We start from the raw sequence: 14855 nt of genomic DNA on the forward strand, positions 1-14855 counted from the left end.
GAGAAAACTCAAATATGAAAATAACGAAATCCCCAACTCTCTCTGTGGGTCCTTGAGTTGCGTGGAATTTCTAGGATCAAAACCAAAAGCAAATAAATTATGATATGCAATGATGGTATAATGTATAACATACCAAATTGAAAATTTGGGATGTTACAATACTGACCTCTCATGACGCGGAATTCAAACAACTCACAAGAAGAAGATCTGAACCAAATTTGCCAACATGGATAGGAAGTAAGATCTCCTCTTGTGCAGTTCCACTAAGATCAATCAATCAAGCAATGTTGTCGGTGTGGCACTTTGGTTGAACTGCACAAAACACTCCTAAAACAAAAGTGTTTTGTGCAGTGCAATAAAAGGTCACAATGGCAATGAGGTGAAGTAGATAACCCTGTTTACACAGAGGTGCAAAGGAAACAACTAGTGGTCAATAACGGTGGATGACACAGAAGCCAACAAAAAAAAGCATCTACCTTTTCTAAATGGGAAAGGAAGCAAGAAAGTAGCATTTCTCAAACGGTCGCATTGATTAATATTAACAGAGAGCTTATATTAACAATAAAATTCGTTAAACATGTAATTTGCTTTTAACTGTGGCATTGCATCAAATTTCCAGCGGCATTATTAGAGGGTGCTTGTTTATAGGGACATTTTGGTGGAGGGACTAAAAAAACTCCGTGTTAGTCCCATCTAAACCAAACAAGAGGGACTTTTAGGGACTAAAAGTGGGCATTTGGGACTAAAGAAAGAAGACCCCGAGGGAGAGTCTTTTTGGGACTTTTTCCAATAGTTACCCCTACCACACATCGCACCTTGTCTCTATTAGTTCATTACGAGTGGTAACATGGTCTTTTAGCATGTCATTTAATAACCTCTAGTCCATGTTTAGTCCCTGGAACCAAGCAGGTAGGGACTAGGGAGTTTTTAATCAAATAGGGCCCTAGATTAAGAACTGCTAAAGAGTTGCACATGATAGTGGACGCACCAGCACCATGTGCATCTACCGATGTACTGGGGTGATGCACAGTCTGTTGCAACAAAGAACAAACAACCATGGAGCATATTTGTGTTGGTCCCAGTTTTGTTATCTTTAGACACCTTTCCCTATGTGAGCGCAGCAAATCTAGTCCCGCTCAAACACTACAGCCTTGTCCCCCAAAACAAAAGATCAGTTCGTTACAGATGTGCATACTGCGGTTGTCATTGTTTTCCCTTTTCGACCAACATAGGTGTTGGATAGCCAGTCTGTAGTAGTACTTTCCCCACTTCCTTTCCTCTGTGAACCACGTCCTAGATTTATGTTGTACAACTTTCCATACTACTTTCCCCCATTCCTGTCCTCTTTGAACCACGTCTTAGATTCATGTGATACAACTTTCCCCACTACTTTCCCCCTTCCTTTCCTTTTTGAACCACGTCCTATATTAATGCTATACAACTTTTCCCACTACTTTCCCCCATTCCTTTCCTCTTTGAACCACGTCCTAGATTCATGGTATACAACTTTCCCCACTACTTTCCTGTTTGATCCAACACCTAGATTCGAGTGCAGAAGCGGAAAAAGCCCACATGCAGCTAGAGCAATGCATGTGGAATAAGTAAATTATACCTTAAGGTTCTTGGGGTGTGGTTCGATGGGCGACCGGAGGACGTTCGACCCACACTATGTACGCTGGCGAAGAAGAAGGGGTCGGAGGCCCTCCCGCGCCGCCGCTGGGTGAAAGTGAACAGCTGCGTCGGTAGTGGATTCCCTCCCTCACCGATGGCGACAGCGTTAAGCCTCCTTCCCTTCCTGGCGGACGGATCCTGCCGGCTCTTTGACCAGTAGTGAGGGGAGAGAGAGAGGCCAACGAAGTCTTGTTTAGATCTGGATAGGGTGAGAGAGTGTGAAGAGAGAAACTACAAGCAGACCAGCAGTGAGGGGAGAGAGAGAGGCCAACAAAGTCTTGTTTAGCTCTAGAGAGGGTGAGAGAGTGTGAAGAGAGCAACTAAAAGCATTGAGGCTCTAGCATGTATATATATACTGGAGAGAGAGTGTGATGAGTGCAAACCCTAGAAAACAAGCACTGAGGCTGCAGCTTATACGTGATGAGGTGATTATACGGTCACTATGAGATCGTATAGCTCCGTATCCATCCATTTTGACCAGTCAAAGAATCCTCCTAGCACGAATTATGCTCAAGTGTAGTTATCGAACCCGAGACCTCAAGTTTGATGCGCGAACAGGCTAACCAGCTACACAACCCTCCCGTTATGTTCAACGAGAGGAAAAATAACCTTTTATACATTCCTGCATTCGTGTGACAAGCATGCCGTGTTTTTTTTGTGTGTGGGAGTCATTGGGATTTAAATCATAATCATGTCATGTGGGTTTGGTGGCAAGAGTATTGATACGTCTCCAACATATCTATAATTTTTGATTGCTCCATGCTATTATATTGTCAACCTTGGATGTTTTATATGCATTAATATGCTATTTTATACGATTTTTGGGACTAACCTATTAACCTAGAGCCCAGTGCCAGTTTCTGTTTTTTCCTTGTATTAGAGTATCGCAGAAAAGGAAAATGAAACTTCATGGAACTTATTTTTGGAACGGAAGAAATCTAGAAGACTTGGGGTGTACGTAAGGGAAGCAACAAGGAAGGCACGAGGCAGGGGGCACGCCCACCCCCTAGGCGCGCCCTCCACCCTCGTGGGCCCCTTGTGCCCCCCTGACGTATTTCTTCCTCCTATATATACCAATATACCCTAAAACCATCGGGGAGCACAATAGATCGGGAGTTCCCCCGCCAGAAGCCTCCGTAGCCACCGAAAACTAATCTAGACCCGTTCCGGCACCCTGCCGGAGGGGGGAACCCTCACCGGTGGCCATCTTCATCATCCCAGTGCTCTCCATGATGAGGAGGGAGTAGTTCTCCCTCGGGGCTGAGGGTATGTACCAGTAGCTATGTGTTTGATCTCTCTCTCTCTCGTGTTCTTGAGGTGGTACGATCTTTATGTATCGCAAGCTTTGCTATTATAGTTGGATCTTATGATGTTTCTCCCCCTCTACTCTCTTGTAATGGATTGAGTTTTCCCTTTGAAGTTATCTTATCAGATTGAGTCTTTAAGGATTTGAGAACACTTGATGTATCTCTTGCGTGGGATACCCGTGGTGACAATGCGGTATTCTATTGATCCACCTGATGTATGTTTTGGTGATCAACTTGCGGGTTCCGCCCATGAACCTATGCATAGGGGTTGGCACACGTTTTCGTCTTGACTCTCCGGTAGAAACTTTGGGGCACTCTTTGAAGTACTTTGTGTTGGTTTGAATAGATGACTCTGAGATTGTGTGATGCATATCGTATAACCATACCCACGGATACTCTGAGATTGGAGTATCTAGGCGACATTAGGGTTTTGGTTGATTTGTGTCTTAAGGTGTTATTCCAGTACGAACTCTAGGATAGATTGAACGGAAAGAATAGCTTCATGTTATTTTACTACGGACTCTTGAATAGATCGATCAGAAAGAATAACTTTGAGGTAGTTTTGTACCCTACCATAATCTCTTCGTTTGTTCTCCGCTATTAGTGACTCTTTGTTGCATGTTGAGGGATAGTTATATGATCCCATTATGTTATTATTGTTGAGGGTACTTGCACTAGTGAAAGTATGAACCCTAGGCCTTGTTTCAATGCATTGCAATACCGTTTACACTCACTTTTATCATTAGTTACCTTGCTGTTTTTATATTTTCAGATTACAAAAACCTTTATCTACCATCTATATACCACTTGTATCACCATCTCTTCGCCGAACTAGTGCACCTATACAATTTACCATTGTATTGGGTGTGTTGGGGACACAAGAGACTCTTTGTTATTTGGTTGCAGGGTTGCTTGAGAGAGACCATGTTCATCCTATGCCTCCTACAGATTGATAAACCTTAGGTCATCCACTTGAGGGAAATTTGCTACTGTCCTACAAACCTCTGCACTTGGAGGCCCAACAACGTCTACAAGAAGAAGGTTGTGTAGTAGACATCAAGCTATTTTCTAGCGCCGTTGCCGGGGAGGTTAGCGCTTGAAGGTATATCTTTAGATCTTGCAATCGAATCTTTTTGTTTCTTGTTTTATCACTAGTTTAGTTTATAAAAGAAAACTACAAAAAATGGAATTAAGGATGCCTGATATGCTTCATCTTTTTAATGTATTTCGTGAGAATAAGGATTTCGATAATTGTGCTCAAGTGCTAGATGAAGAATGCATTAAAAATTTTGGCACTAAATATTTGAATGATGAGCATGATTGCAATGTTGTTAGTATGAATTCCTTGAATATCCATGATGCTAATGATATGCAAAGCCATATGCTTGGGGAAGCTATGTTTCATGAAGATGATATTTTTTGTCCCCCATGTTTCGATGAGCAAATTTATTATGATGAAAGCATGCCTCCTATTTATGATGATTATATTGATGAAAGTAGATTTGGAGAGGTCATGACTTTATTTAGTAATGATTCCACTATTTCGGAAGAGGTTCCAATTGATTATGAGAACAAAGTTGCTATCTATGATGATTATTGTGTTGACATATATGCTATAAAGAACAATGATAACCATGAAACTTGTCATCTTGATTTTAACTTTCAATTGGATTATGCCTCACATGATAGTTATTTTGTTGAGTTTGCTCCCACTACTATTCCGAACGAGAAGAATTTTGCTTATGTGGAGAGTAATAAAATTTCTATGCTTGTAGATCATGAAAAAATGCTTTATGTGATAGTTATATTGTTGAATTCATTCATGATGCTACTGAAAATTATTATGAGGGAGGAACATATGCTTGTAGGAATTGCAATAATATCAAGTTTCCTCTCTATGTGCTTAAAGTTTTAAAGTTATGCTTGTTTTGCCTTCCTATGCTAGTTGATTATTGTTCCCATAAATTGTTTTCTCACAAAATCCCTATGAATAGGAAGTGGGTTAGACTTAAATGTGCTAGTCATATTCTTCATGATGCTCTCTTTATGTTACAATTCTTATCTTTTATGTGAGCATCATTTATATCATCATGCCTAGCTAGGGGCGTTAAACGATAGCGCTTGTTGGGAGGCAACCCAACTTCATTTTTGTTTCTTGCTTTTTGTTCCTGTTTAGTAATAAATAATTCATCTATCCTCTGTTTAGATGTTTTTTATGTTTTAATTAGTGTTTGTGCCAAGTAGAACCTTTGGAAATACTTGGGGAAAGTCTTTGCGATCATGCTGTAAAAAACAGAAACTTTAGCGCTCACGAGATTTTCTGCCATGTTTTATTGGAGAGTGATATTTAGTTAATTATTTTTGAAGATGATTAATAGATAAATTACTCACGTCCAGAAATTTATTTTAGAATTTTTGGGGTTCAGAAGTATACGTTTGATCCAGATTACTACAGACTGTTCTGTTTTTGACAGATTCTGTTTTCTATGTGTTGTTTGCTTATTTTGATGAATCTATGAGTAGTATCGGAGGGTATGGACCATAGAGAAGTTGGAATACAGTAGGTTTAACACCAATATAAATCAAGAGTGAGTTCATTACAGTACCTTGAAGTGGTGTTTAGTTTTCTTTCGCTAACGGAGCTCACGAGATTTTCTATTTTGAGTTTTGTGTTGTGAAGTTTTCAAGTTTTGGGTTAAGTTTTGATGGATTATGGAACAAGGAGTGGAAAGAACCTAAGCTTGGGGATTCCCAACGCACCCCAAGGCAATATTTAAGGACAACCAAGAGCCTAATCTTGGGGATGCCCCGGAAGGCATCCCCTCCTTCGTCTTTGTTCATCGGTAACTTTACTTGGAGCTATATTTTTATTCACCACATGATATGTGTTTTTCTTGGAGCATCAATTTATTTTGTTAGGATTTTCTTGCTGTTATTTAGAACAATGTTTTGCATCTTTTATTTCAATAAAAGTGGCATTGATAGCCTATACTATGCCTATTTTACAAGTCCACATGTTGCTGTTTGAAAACAGAAAGTTTACCGTTGTTGCAAAAATTCCCCAGAAAAGTCAGAATGAGATAAAATGTTGAAACTTTTTGCATAATAAGCTCTGATAAATTTACTACAGTGTGAATTTTCTTTCATAATTTTTTGGAGGTAGGTAAGTATGGATCTTGCTGCACTCTTTACAGACTGTCCTGTTTAGGCAGATTGTTGTTATGTTTACATTGTTTGCATATGTTTGCTTCTTTAATGATTCTATTTGAGGATAGGACTATTAAATATGCAGAGGCATTTAGTATGCAATGTTGAAAAATAATTTTAGTGATTTTCTATAGTAGAGTATGATAAGGTTTTTGCATTGGTTTATACTAACTTATCTCACGAGTCCTTGTTGAGTCTTGTGTGGATGAAGCTTTTGAGATTTGGGGAGACCGTGATATGAGAGGAATTAAGGAGACACAAAAGCTCAAGATTGGGTATGCCCAAGGCATCCCAAGAGACTATTTCAAGAAGTATCAAGCGTCTAAGCTTGGGGATGCCCCGGTTGGCATCCCACCTTTCTTCTTCAACAACTATCAGTTAGTTTCGGTTGATCCTAAGTTTTTGCTTCTTCACATGATGTTTGCCATTATTAGAATGTCATTTTACTTTGTTTTGCTTGCTGTTTGAATAAAATATCAAGATCTGAAATTCTTAAATGTTAGAGATTCTTCACATCGTTGCATAATTATTCGACTAATCATTGATCTTGACTTATATCTTTTGGAGTAGTTTGCCATTTGCTCTAGTGCTTCACTTATATCCTTTTAGAGCATGGCGATGGTTCTATTTTATAGAAATTAATGAACTCTCATGCTTCACTTATATCATTTTGAGAGTCTTTAGAACAGCATGGTAATTTTCTTTGGTTATGAATTTAGTCCTAATATGATGGGCATCCAAGATGGGTATAATAAAAACTTTCATATAAAGTGCATTGAATATTATGAGAAGTTTGATACTTGATGATTGTTTTGAGATATGAAGATGGTGATATTAGAGTCATGCTAGTTGAGTAGTTGTGAATTTGAGAAATACTTGTGTTGAAGTTTGTGATTCCTGTAGCATGCACGTATGGTGAACCGTTATGTGATGAAGTTGGAGCATGATTTATTTATTTATTGTTTTCCTTATGAGTGGCGGTCGGGGACGAGCGATGGTGTTTTCCTACCAATCTATCCCCCTAGGAGCCTGCACGTAGTACTTTGTTTCGATAACTAATAGATTTTCGCAATAAGTATGTGAGTTCTTTATGACTAATGTTGAGTCCATGGATTATACGCACTCTCACCCTTCCACCATTTCTAGCCTCTCTAGTACCGCGCAACTTTCGCAGGTACCATAAAGCCACCATATACCTTCCTCAAAACAGCCACCATACCTACCTATTATGGCATTTCCATAGCCATTCCAAGATATATTGCCATGCAAATTTCCACCGTTCCGTTTATTATGACACGCTTCATCATTGTCATATTGCTTTGCATGATCATGTAGTTGACATCGTATTTGTGGCAAAGCCACCATTCATAATTCTTTCATACATGTCACTCATGAGTCATTGCACATCCCGGTACACCGTCGGAGGCATTCACATAGAGTCATATTTTGTTCTAAGTATTGAGTTGTAATTCTTGAGTTGTAAGTAAAAAGAAGTGTGATGATCATCATTATTAGAGCATTGTCCCAGTGAGGAAAGGATGATGGAGACCATGATTCCCCCACAAGTCGGGATGAGACTCCGGACGAAAAAATAAATAAATAAAAGAGGCCAAAGAAGCCCAAATAAAAAAATAGAAAAAAAGAGGCCATAAAAAGGGAGAAAGGCCCAAATAAAAAATAAAAATGAGAGAAAAAGAGAGAAGGGACAATGCTGCTATCCTTTTACCACACTTGTGCTTCAAAGTAGCACCATGATCTTCATGATAGAGAGTCTCCTATGTTGTCACTTTCATATACTAGTGGGAATTTTACATTATAGAACTTGGCTTGTATATTCCAATGATGGGCTTCCTCAAAATGCCCTGGGTCTTCGTGAGAAAGCAAGTTGGATGCACACCCACTTAGTTTCTTTTTGAGCTTTCATATACTTATAGCTCTAGTCCATCCGTTGCATGGCAATCCCTATTCACTCACATTGATATCTATTAATGGGCATCTCCATAGCCCGTTGATACGCCTAGTTGATGCGAGACTATCTTCTCCCTTTTTGTCTTCTCCACAACCACAATTCTATTCCACATATAGTGCTATGTCCATGGATCACGCTCATATATTGCGTGAAGATTGAAAAAGTTTGAGAACACTAAAAGTATGAAACAATTGCTTGGCTTGTCATCGGGGTTGTGCATGATTTAAATGCGTTGTGTGGTGAAGATGGATCATAGCCAGACTATATGATTTTGTAGGGATAGCTTTCTTTGGCCATTGTATTTTGAGAAGACATGATTACTTTGTTAGTATGCTTGAAGTATTATTATTTTTATGTCAATATCAAACTTTTGTCTTAAATCTTATGGATATGAATATTCTTGCAACAATAAAGAGAATTACTTAGAGAAATATGTTAGGTAGCATTCCACATAAAAAATTCCATTTTTATCATTTACCTACTCGAGGACGACCAGGAATTAAGCTTGGGGATGCTGATACGTCTCCAACGTATCTATAATATGCGAGGGGGTCCACGAGGGTGGAGGGCGCGCCCAGGGGGTTGGGCGCGCCCCCTTGCCTCGTGCCTTCCTCGTTGCTTCCCTTACGTACACCCCAAGTCTTCTGGATTGCTTCCGTTCCAAAAATAAGTTCCGTGAAGTTCAGGTCAATTGGACTCCGTTTGATTTTCCTTTTCTGCGATACTCTAAAACAAGGAAAAAACAGAAACTAGCACTGGGCTCTAGGTTAATAGGTTAGTCCCAAAATTCATATAAAATAGCATATTAATGCATATAAAACATCCAAGGTTGATAATAGATCGGGAGTTCCGTCGCCAGAAGCCTCGGTAGCCACCAAAAACCAATCTAGACCCGTTCCGGCACCCTGCCGGAGGGGGAACCCTCACCGGTGGCCATCTTTATCATCCCGGTGCTCTCCATGACGAGGAGGGAGTAGTTCTCCCTCGGGGATGAGGGTATGTACCAGTAGCTATGTGTTTGATCTCTCTCTCTCTCTCTCTCTCGTGTTCTTGAGGTGGTACGATCTTGATGTATCACGAGCTTTGCTATTATAGTTGGATCTTATGATGTTTCTCCCCCTCTACTCTCTTGTAATGGATTGAGTTTTCCCTTTGAAGTTATCTTATCGGATTGAGTCTTTAAGGATTTGAGAACACTTGATGTATGTATTGCGTGGGATACCCGTGGTGACAATGGGGTATTCTATTGATCCACTTGATGTGTGTTTTGGTGATCAACTTGCGGGTTCCGCCCATGAACCTATGCATAGGGGTTGGCACACGTTTTCGTCTTGACTCTCCGGTAGAAACTTTGGGGCACTCTTTGAAGTACTTTGTGTTGGTTTGAATAGATGAATCTGAGAGTGTGTGATGCATATCATATAATCATACCCACGGATACTTGAGGTGACATTGGAGTATCTAGGTGACATTAGGGTTTTGGTTGATTTGTGTCTTAAGGTGTTATTGCAGTATGAACTCTAGGATAGATTGAACGAAAAGAATAGCTTCATGTTATTTTACTACGGACTCTTGAATAGATCGATCAGAAAGAATAACTTTGAGGTGGTTTCGTACCCTACCATAATCTCTTCGTTTGTTCTCCGCTATTAGTGACTTTGGAGTGACTCTTTGTTGCATGTTGAGGGATAGTTATATGATCCAATTATGTTATTATTGTTGAGGGGACTTGCACTAGTGAAAGTATGAACCCTAGGCCTTGTTTCAACGCATTGCAATACCGTTTACGCTCACTTTTATCGTTAGTTACCTTGCTGTTTTTATATTTTCAGATTACAAAAACCTTTATCTACCATCCATATACCACTTGTATCACCATCTATTCGCCGAACTAGTGCACCTATACAATTTACCATTGTATTGGGTGTGTTGACACAAGAGACTCTTTGTTATTTGGTTGCAGGGTTGCTTGAGAGAGACCATCTTCAGCCTATGCCTCCTACGAATTGATAAACCTTAGGTCATCCACTTGAGGGAAATTTGTTACTGTCCTACAAACCTCTGCACTTGGAGGCCCAACAACGTCTATAAGAAGAAGGTTGTGTAGTAGACATCAACTATCCACAGTGGTGCAGAAATAATGCAGCCTTAGTCACCTTACCTCTCTCCATGTAGTACGTTGGGTCCCACCAGTCAGAGGGTGAAACAAACAAATTAATAAGAAAAATTAAAAGCGCCAGCGGTGTATCTTACCTCATACATCTCGCTACTGCTCGGGAACACTGTCCAATTGATCCCTCTGTTCACTCACGTACTATTTTTAGTGAGTCCTTATTATAACATGCACACAATTTTGGGCACTTGTATTCGACCTAAGTCAGTGTGCCACTGTATCTCGTACGACTCCCTCCGTCTAGGTGTAATAAGTCACGTTAGAAGGTGCAGCGGGACCAAGGCGCAAGCAAATTGGAGGAGAAGGAGAAACTTGACCGGTCATTCCTCCAATCAAAGCCCTGATTTCTGTCTCTAAACGCAACAATTAATCCAAACAACTAAGAGATGCCATTTTAGCTACCATGCAGGGCCACGTATTAACTCGCATGCAAGCCGACTTTGATTTCTTGACTGATAAACGCGTAGTTGCGCTCCATGCATTCGGTTTCCTGGGGAGATAACAAGGCAGAGTAAGGAGGGTTTGGTTACATTGCTTAGGCTGGTCATAGTGGTGAGTAACTTGGACTAGTACAACATGCATATGTTACTAGTCTATGTTACTTCTACACGAAGTTTGCCGTCAGAAGCGAGCCGATCTGGCTCTCCTGAGCTAGCAAGGTTTTTCTAGCCCACCCAAACTAGCTGGCCCACAAAAGCTAACATATTTTAACAGTTCCAAACGCCTAACCTTGCCCGGCTATGCTATAAGTTGTTCTTGCTAAGGATCCAAACGCTCCCTAAGTAACAACGCTCGCTAGCAACGAGGCCAGGAGGGGATTGAGATGCGAAGTTAATGGACGACGCCTAAACATTTTGGGAATATCTGATTTCCGTAGGATGACTTAACACCTAGACGGAGGGAGTACTACTCCTCAGTCCAGGTTTGATGGAATATTCGTCACCTCTTCTCTTCTTGTACGTACTCCATTTGTATCTCACTTCCTGTGGCTTCGCACTCGCACGATTTTCCTATTCTATGAACCTGTGTGTGCGTGTGCGTGTGTGTGTTTAACAGCATGTGTGTGTTAGAGATAGCGATATATCGACCTACTCCTATAGAGAGATGGTGTGTAGTGTACGATTTTAGCCACGAGAGTCGGTGCATCTGTTGGGGAACGTAGCATAAATTCAAAATTTTCCTACGTGTCACCAAGATCTATCTATGGAGTCATCTAGCAATGAGGGAGGAGTGGATCTACATACCCTTGTAGATCGCGCGCGGAAGCGTTCAAGAGAACGGGGTTGATGGAGTCGTACTCGTCGTGATTCAAATCACCGATGATCCTAGCGCCAAACGGACGGCACCTCCGCGTTCAACACACGTACGGAACAGAGACGTCTCCCATGCCTTGATCCAGCAAGGAGGAGGGAGAGGTTGATGGAGATCCAGCAGCACGACGGCATGGTGGAAGTAGCGGGATTCCAACAGGGCTTCGCTAAGCGCTGCGGGAGGAGGGAGATGTGTCACGGGAGGGGAAGGGAGGCGCCAGGCCTTAGATTGGTTTGCTCCTCCTTTTTCCCCACTATATATAGGGCCAAGGGAGAGGGGGAGGCGCAGCCCTTGCCCCTTCCTCCAAGGAAGGGTGCGGCCAAGGGTGGGGAGGAGTCCATCCTCCCCAAGGCACCTCGGAGGTGCCTTCCCCTTTTAGGACTCTCCCCTTTTTTTCTCTCTTGGCGCATGGGCCTCTTGGGGCTGGTGCACTTGGCCCATATAGGCCAAGGCACACCCCCTACAGCCCATGTGGCCCCCCGGGGCAGGTGGCCCCACCCGGTGGACCCCCGGGACCCTTCTGGTGGTCCCGGTACAATACCGGTGACCCCGAAACTTGTCCCGATGGCCGAAATAGCACTTCCTATATATAATTCTTTACCTCCAGACCATTCCGGAACTCCTCATGACGTCCGAGATCTTATCCGGGACTCCGAACAACTTTCGGGTTACCACATACTAATATCTCTATAACCCTAGCGTCACCGAACCTTAAGTGTGTAGACCCTACGGGTTCGGGAGACATGCAGACATGACCGAGACGTTCTCCGGTCAATAACCAACAGCGGGATCTGGATACCCATGATGGCTCCCACATGTTCCACGATGATCTCATCGGATGAACCACGATGTCAAGGACTTAATCAATCCCGTATACAATTCCCTTTGTCTATCGGTATGTTACTTGCCCGAGATTCGATCGTCGGTATCCAATACCTAGTTCAATCTCGTTACCGGCAAGTCTCTTTACTCGTTCCGTAACACATCATCCCGTGATCAACTCCTTGGTCACATTGCGCATATGATGATGTCCTACCGAGTGGGCCCAGAGATACCTCTCTGCTTACACGGAGTGACAAATCCCAGTCTCGATTCGTGCCAACCCAACAGACACTTTCAGAGATACCTGTAATGCACCTTTATAGTCACCCAGTTACGTTGTGACGTTTGATACACCCAAAGCACTCCTACGGTATCCGGGAGTTGCACAATCTCATGGTCTAAGGAAATGATACTTGACATTAGAAAAGCTTTAGCATACGAACTACACGATCTAGTGCTATGCTTAGGATTGGGTCTTGTCCATCACATCATTCTCCTAATGATGTGATCCCGTTATCAACGACATCCAATGTCCATGGTTAGGAAACCGTAACCATCTATTGATCAACGAGCTAGTCAACTAGAGGCTCACTAGGGACATGGTGTTGTCTATGTATCCACACATGTATCTGAGTTTCCTATCAATACAATTATAGCATGGATAATAAACGATTATCATGAACAAGGAAATATAATAATAACCAATTTATTATTGCCTCTAGGGCATATTTCCAACAGCATCCTCTCGTTTCCGGGCGTCCGGTAGGGACAGGCGGACAGCTGCCATGCCCGCTCCTGACCAGCCTGGCCCACCCAAAGCCCCCCCATCGCCCGCGCGCGCTTCCCGCCCGAAACAGTCAGCGCCGCTCCAAAGAATCGGTGCCGCATTCATGCCCGGGCAGAGCGGACGCAACCTCTCACTAGCGCCTGCGTTGAAGGGAGAAGCGGATTCGAGAGTGATGGTTGCTTCATCTGTCCAACTTACTGCTGGGTCTATGTTATTTGACGGCTCATTGGTCATTATTATTGAGGTGGTAGGACTGCTGGATGTCCCACGCTTTCGGCGAAAGGAGGTACTACTAGATTACAATTTTCTCCATTCTTACGGCGGAGGAGTGCAAGAGCACTGAAAACACGCAGGCTCAGTGATTACATGGCCCACCTCACACTACAACTTTATTTATAAATGATGCGGCACCTACTACTCGTTCTCCTATAAACCTTTTGCTTGGCATCTCCAAACTATTAACCTTCCAATTGGCTCTTCACCTCTTCGGGAAGTCGAGGAATAATGTTACTGCAGTATATATCATTCTGGCTATATGAGACCGAATGAATTGCTGCACGTCCACCACGTGGCGAGGGTCGAGGGGCAAGGGAGAGTGCGTACTATTATGTCCGTTTGAATATGGACTACATACGGAGCAAAATGAGTGAATCTACACTCTAAAATACGTCTATATACATCAGTGTTTGGAGTATGTACTAGTAGTTCATATTGAAATCTACTAAAGGACATATATTCCAAACAATATGATAATCTCTCTAACCAAGGTAGGGACGCGGAGTAAACGGAGGGAGTACTAGTATACTTTTCTCCTCGTCCTACGAGCCACCACGCGCGTGGGCGAGGGAGCGGGCGTAAGGCGTAGTAAACAAGCTTCACCTCATCCTGCGAGCCACCGCACCCGTGGGCGGGGGAGACAGCGTACAAGCAAGCTTCTCCTCATTCTGCGAGTTGACGGGACACATCAAAAGTACTCTAGTGTATAGAGCCTTGCCTCTAAGGTAGGCCCCACATGGTTTGCCTCTCTTTTAACAAAACGCACCAAGTCGCAATTTGTTTGTTCACCCGTGGTAGACGATCCTCCCTCCATCTAGTTGACAACCAGTACACGTGTCAAATTACCACGTGGGCTGCCTTTTCATACAGAAATGAGCTCCACCGTGTACTCGCGTGGGTGTGGTTGGGAAAGAGATAGAAGTACATGTGCCGTGTGTGCACCTCTTCTCTTCGTGCACGTCCCCCACCTACGTGGGTGTGTGTGAGAAATACAAACCTAGACAAATGGCTTGTGCGTTCGTGAGTGTTTTTTGTTTTGGGGGGAGGTTTATTTCTTGAATGTATTTGTGGGAATATGTGTCGATGACATTTCAAACTAAATTTTGCATGCAATGTGTGTGAAATGGAGGCCTATCCATATAGAGGGTCGGGCGATCCACGAGAAGAGAGGGAGGGGTCTTAGATATCGATAGAGTCGAAGAGAGGATCAAGTGGGTGGGTGCGGGATCGATGAAGAGAGCCATCGAAATTGTGTGTGTGTGCAAGTCAAAGATATAGGGCGACTGACCTAGCTACCGGAACGTCAGAGGGCACATGTCAAGTTTGTGTGTG

Source organism: Triticum urartu, chromosome 3 (genome assembly GCF_003073215.2).
Source record: "Triticum urartu cultivar G1812 chromosome 3, Tu2.1, whole genome shotgun sequence".
Taxonomy (NCBI): domain Eukaryota; kingdom Viridiplantae; phylum Streptophyta; class Magnoliopsida; order Poales; family Poaceae; genus Triticum; species Triticum urartu.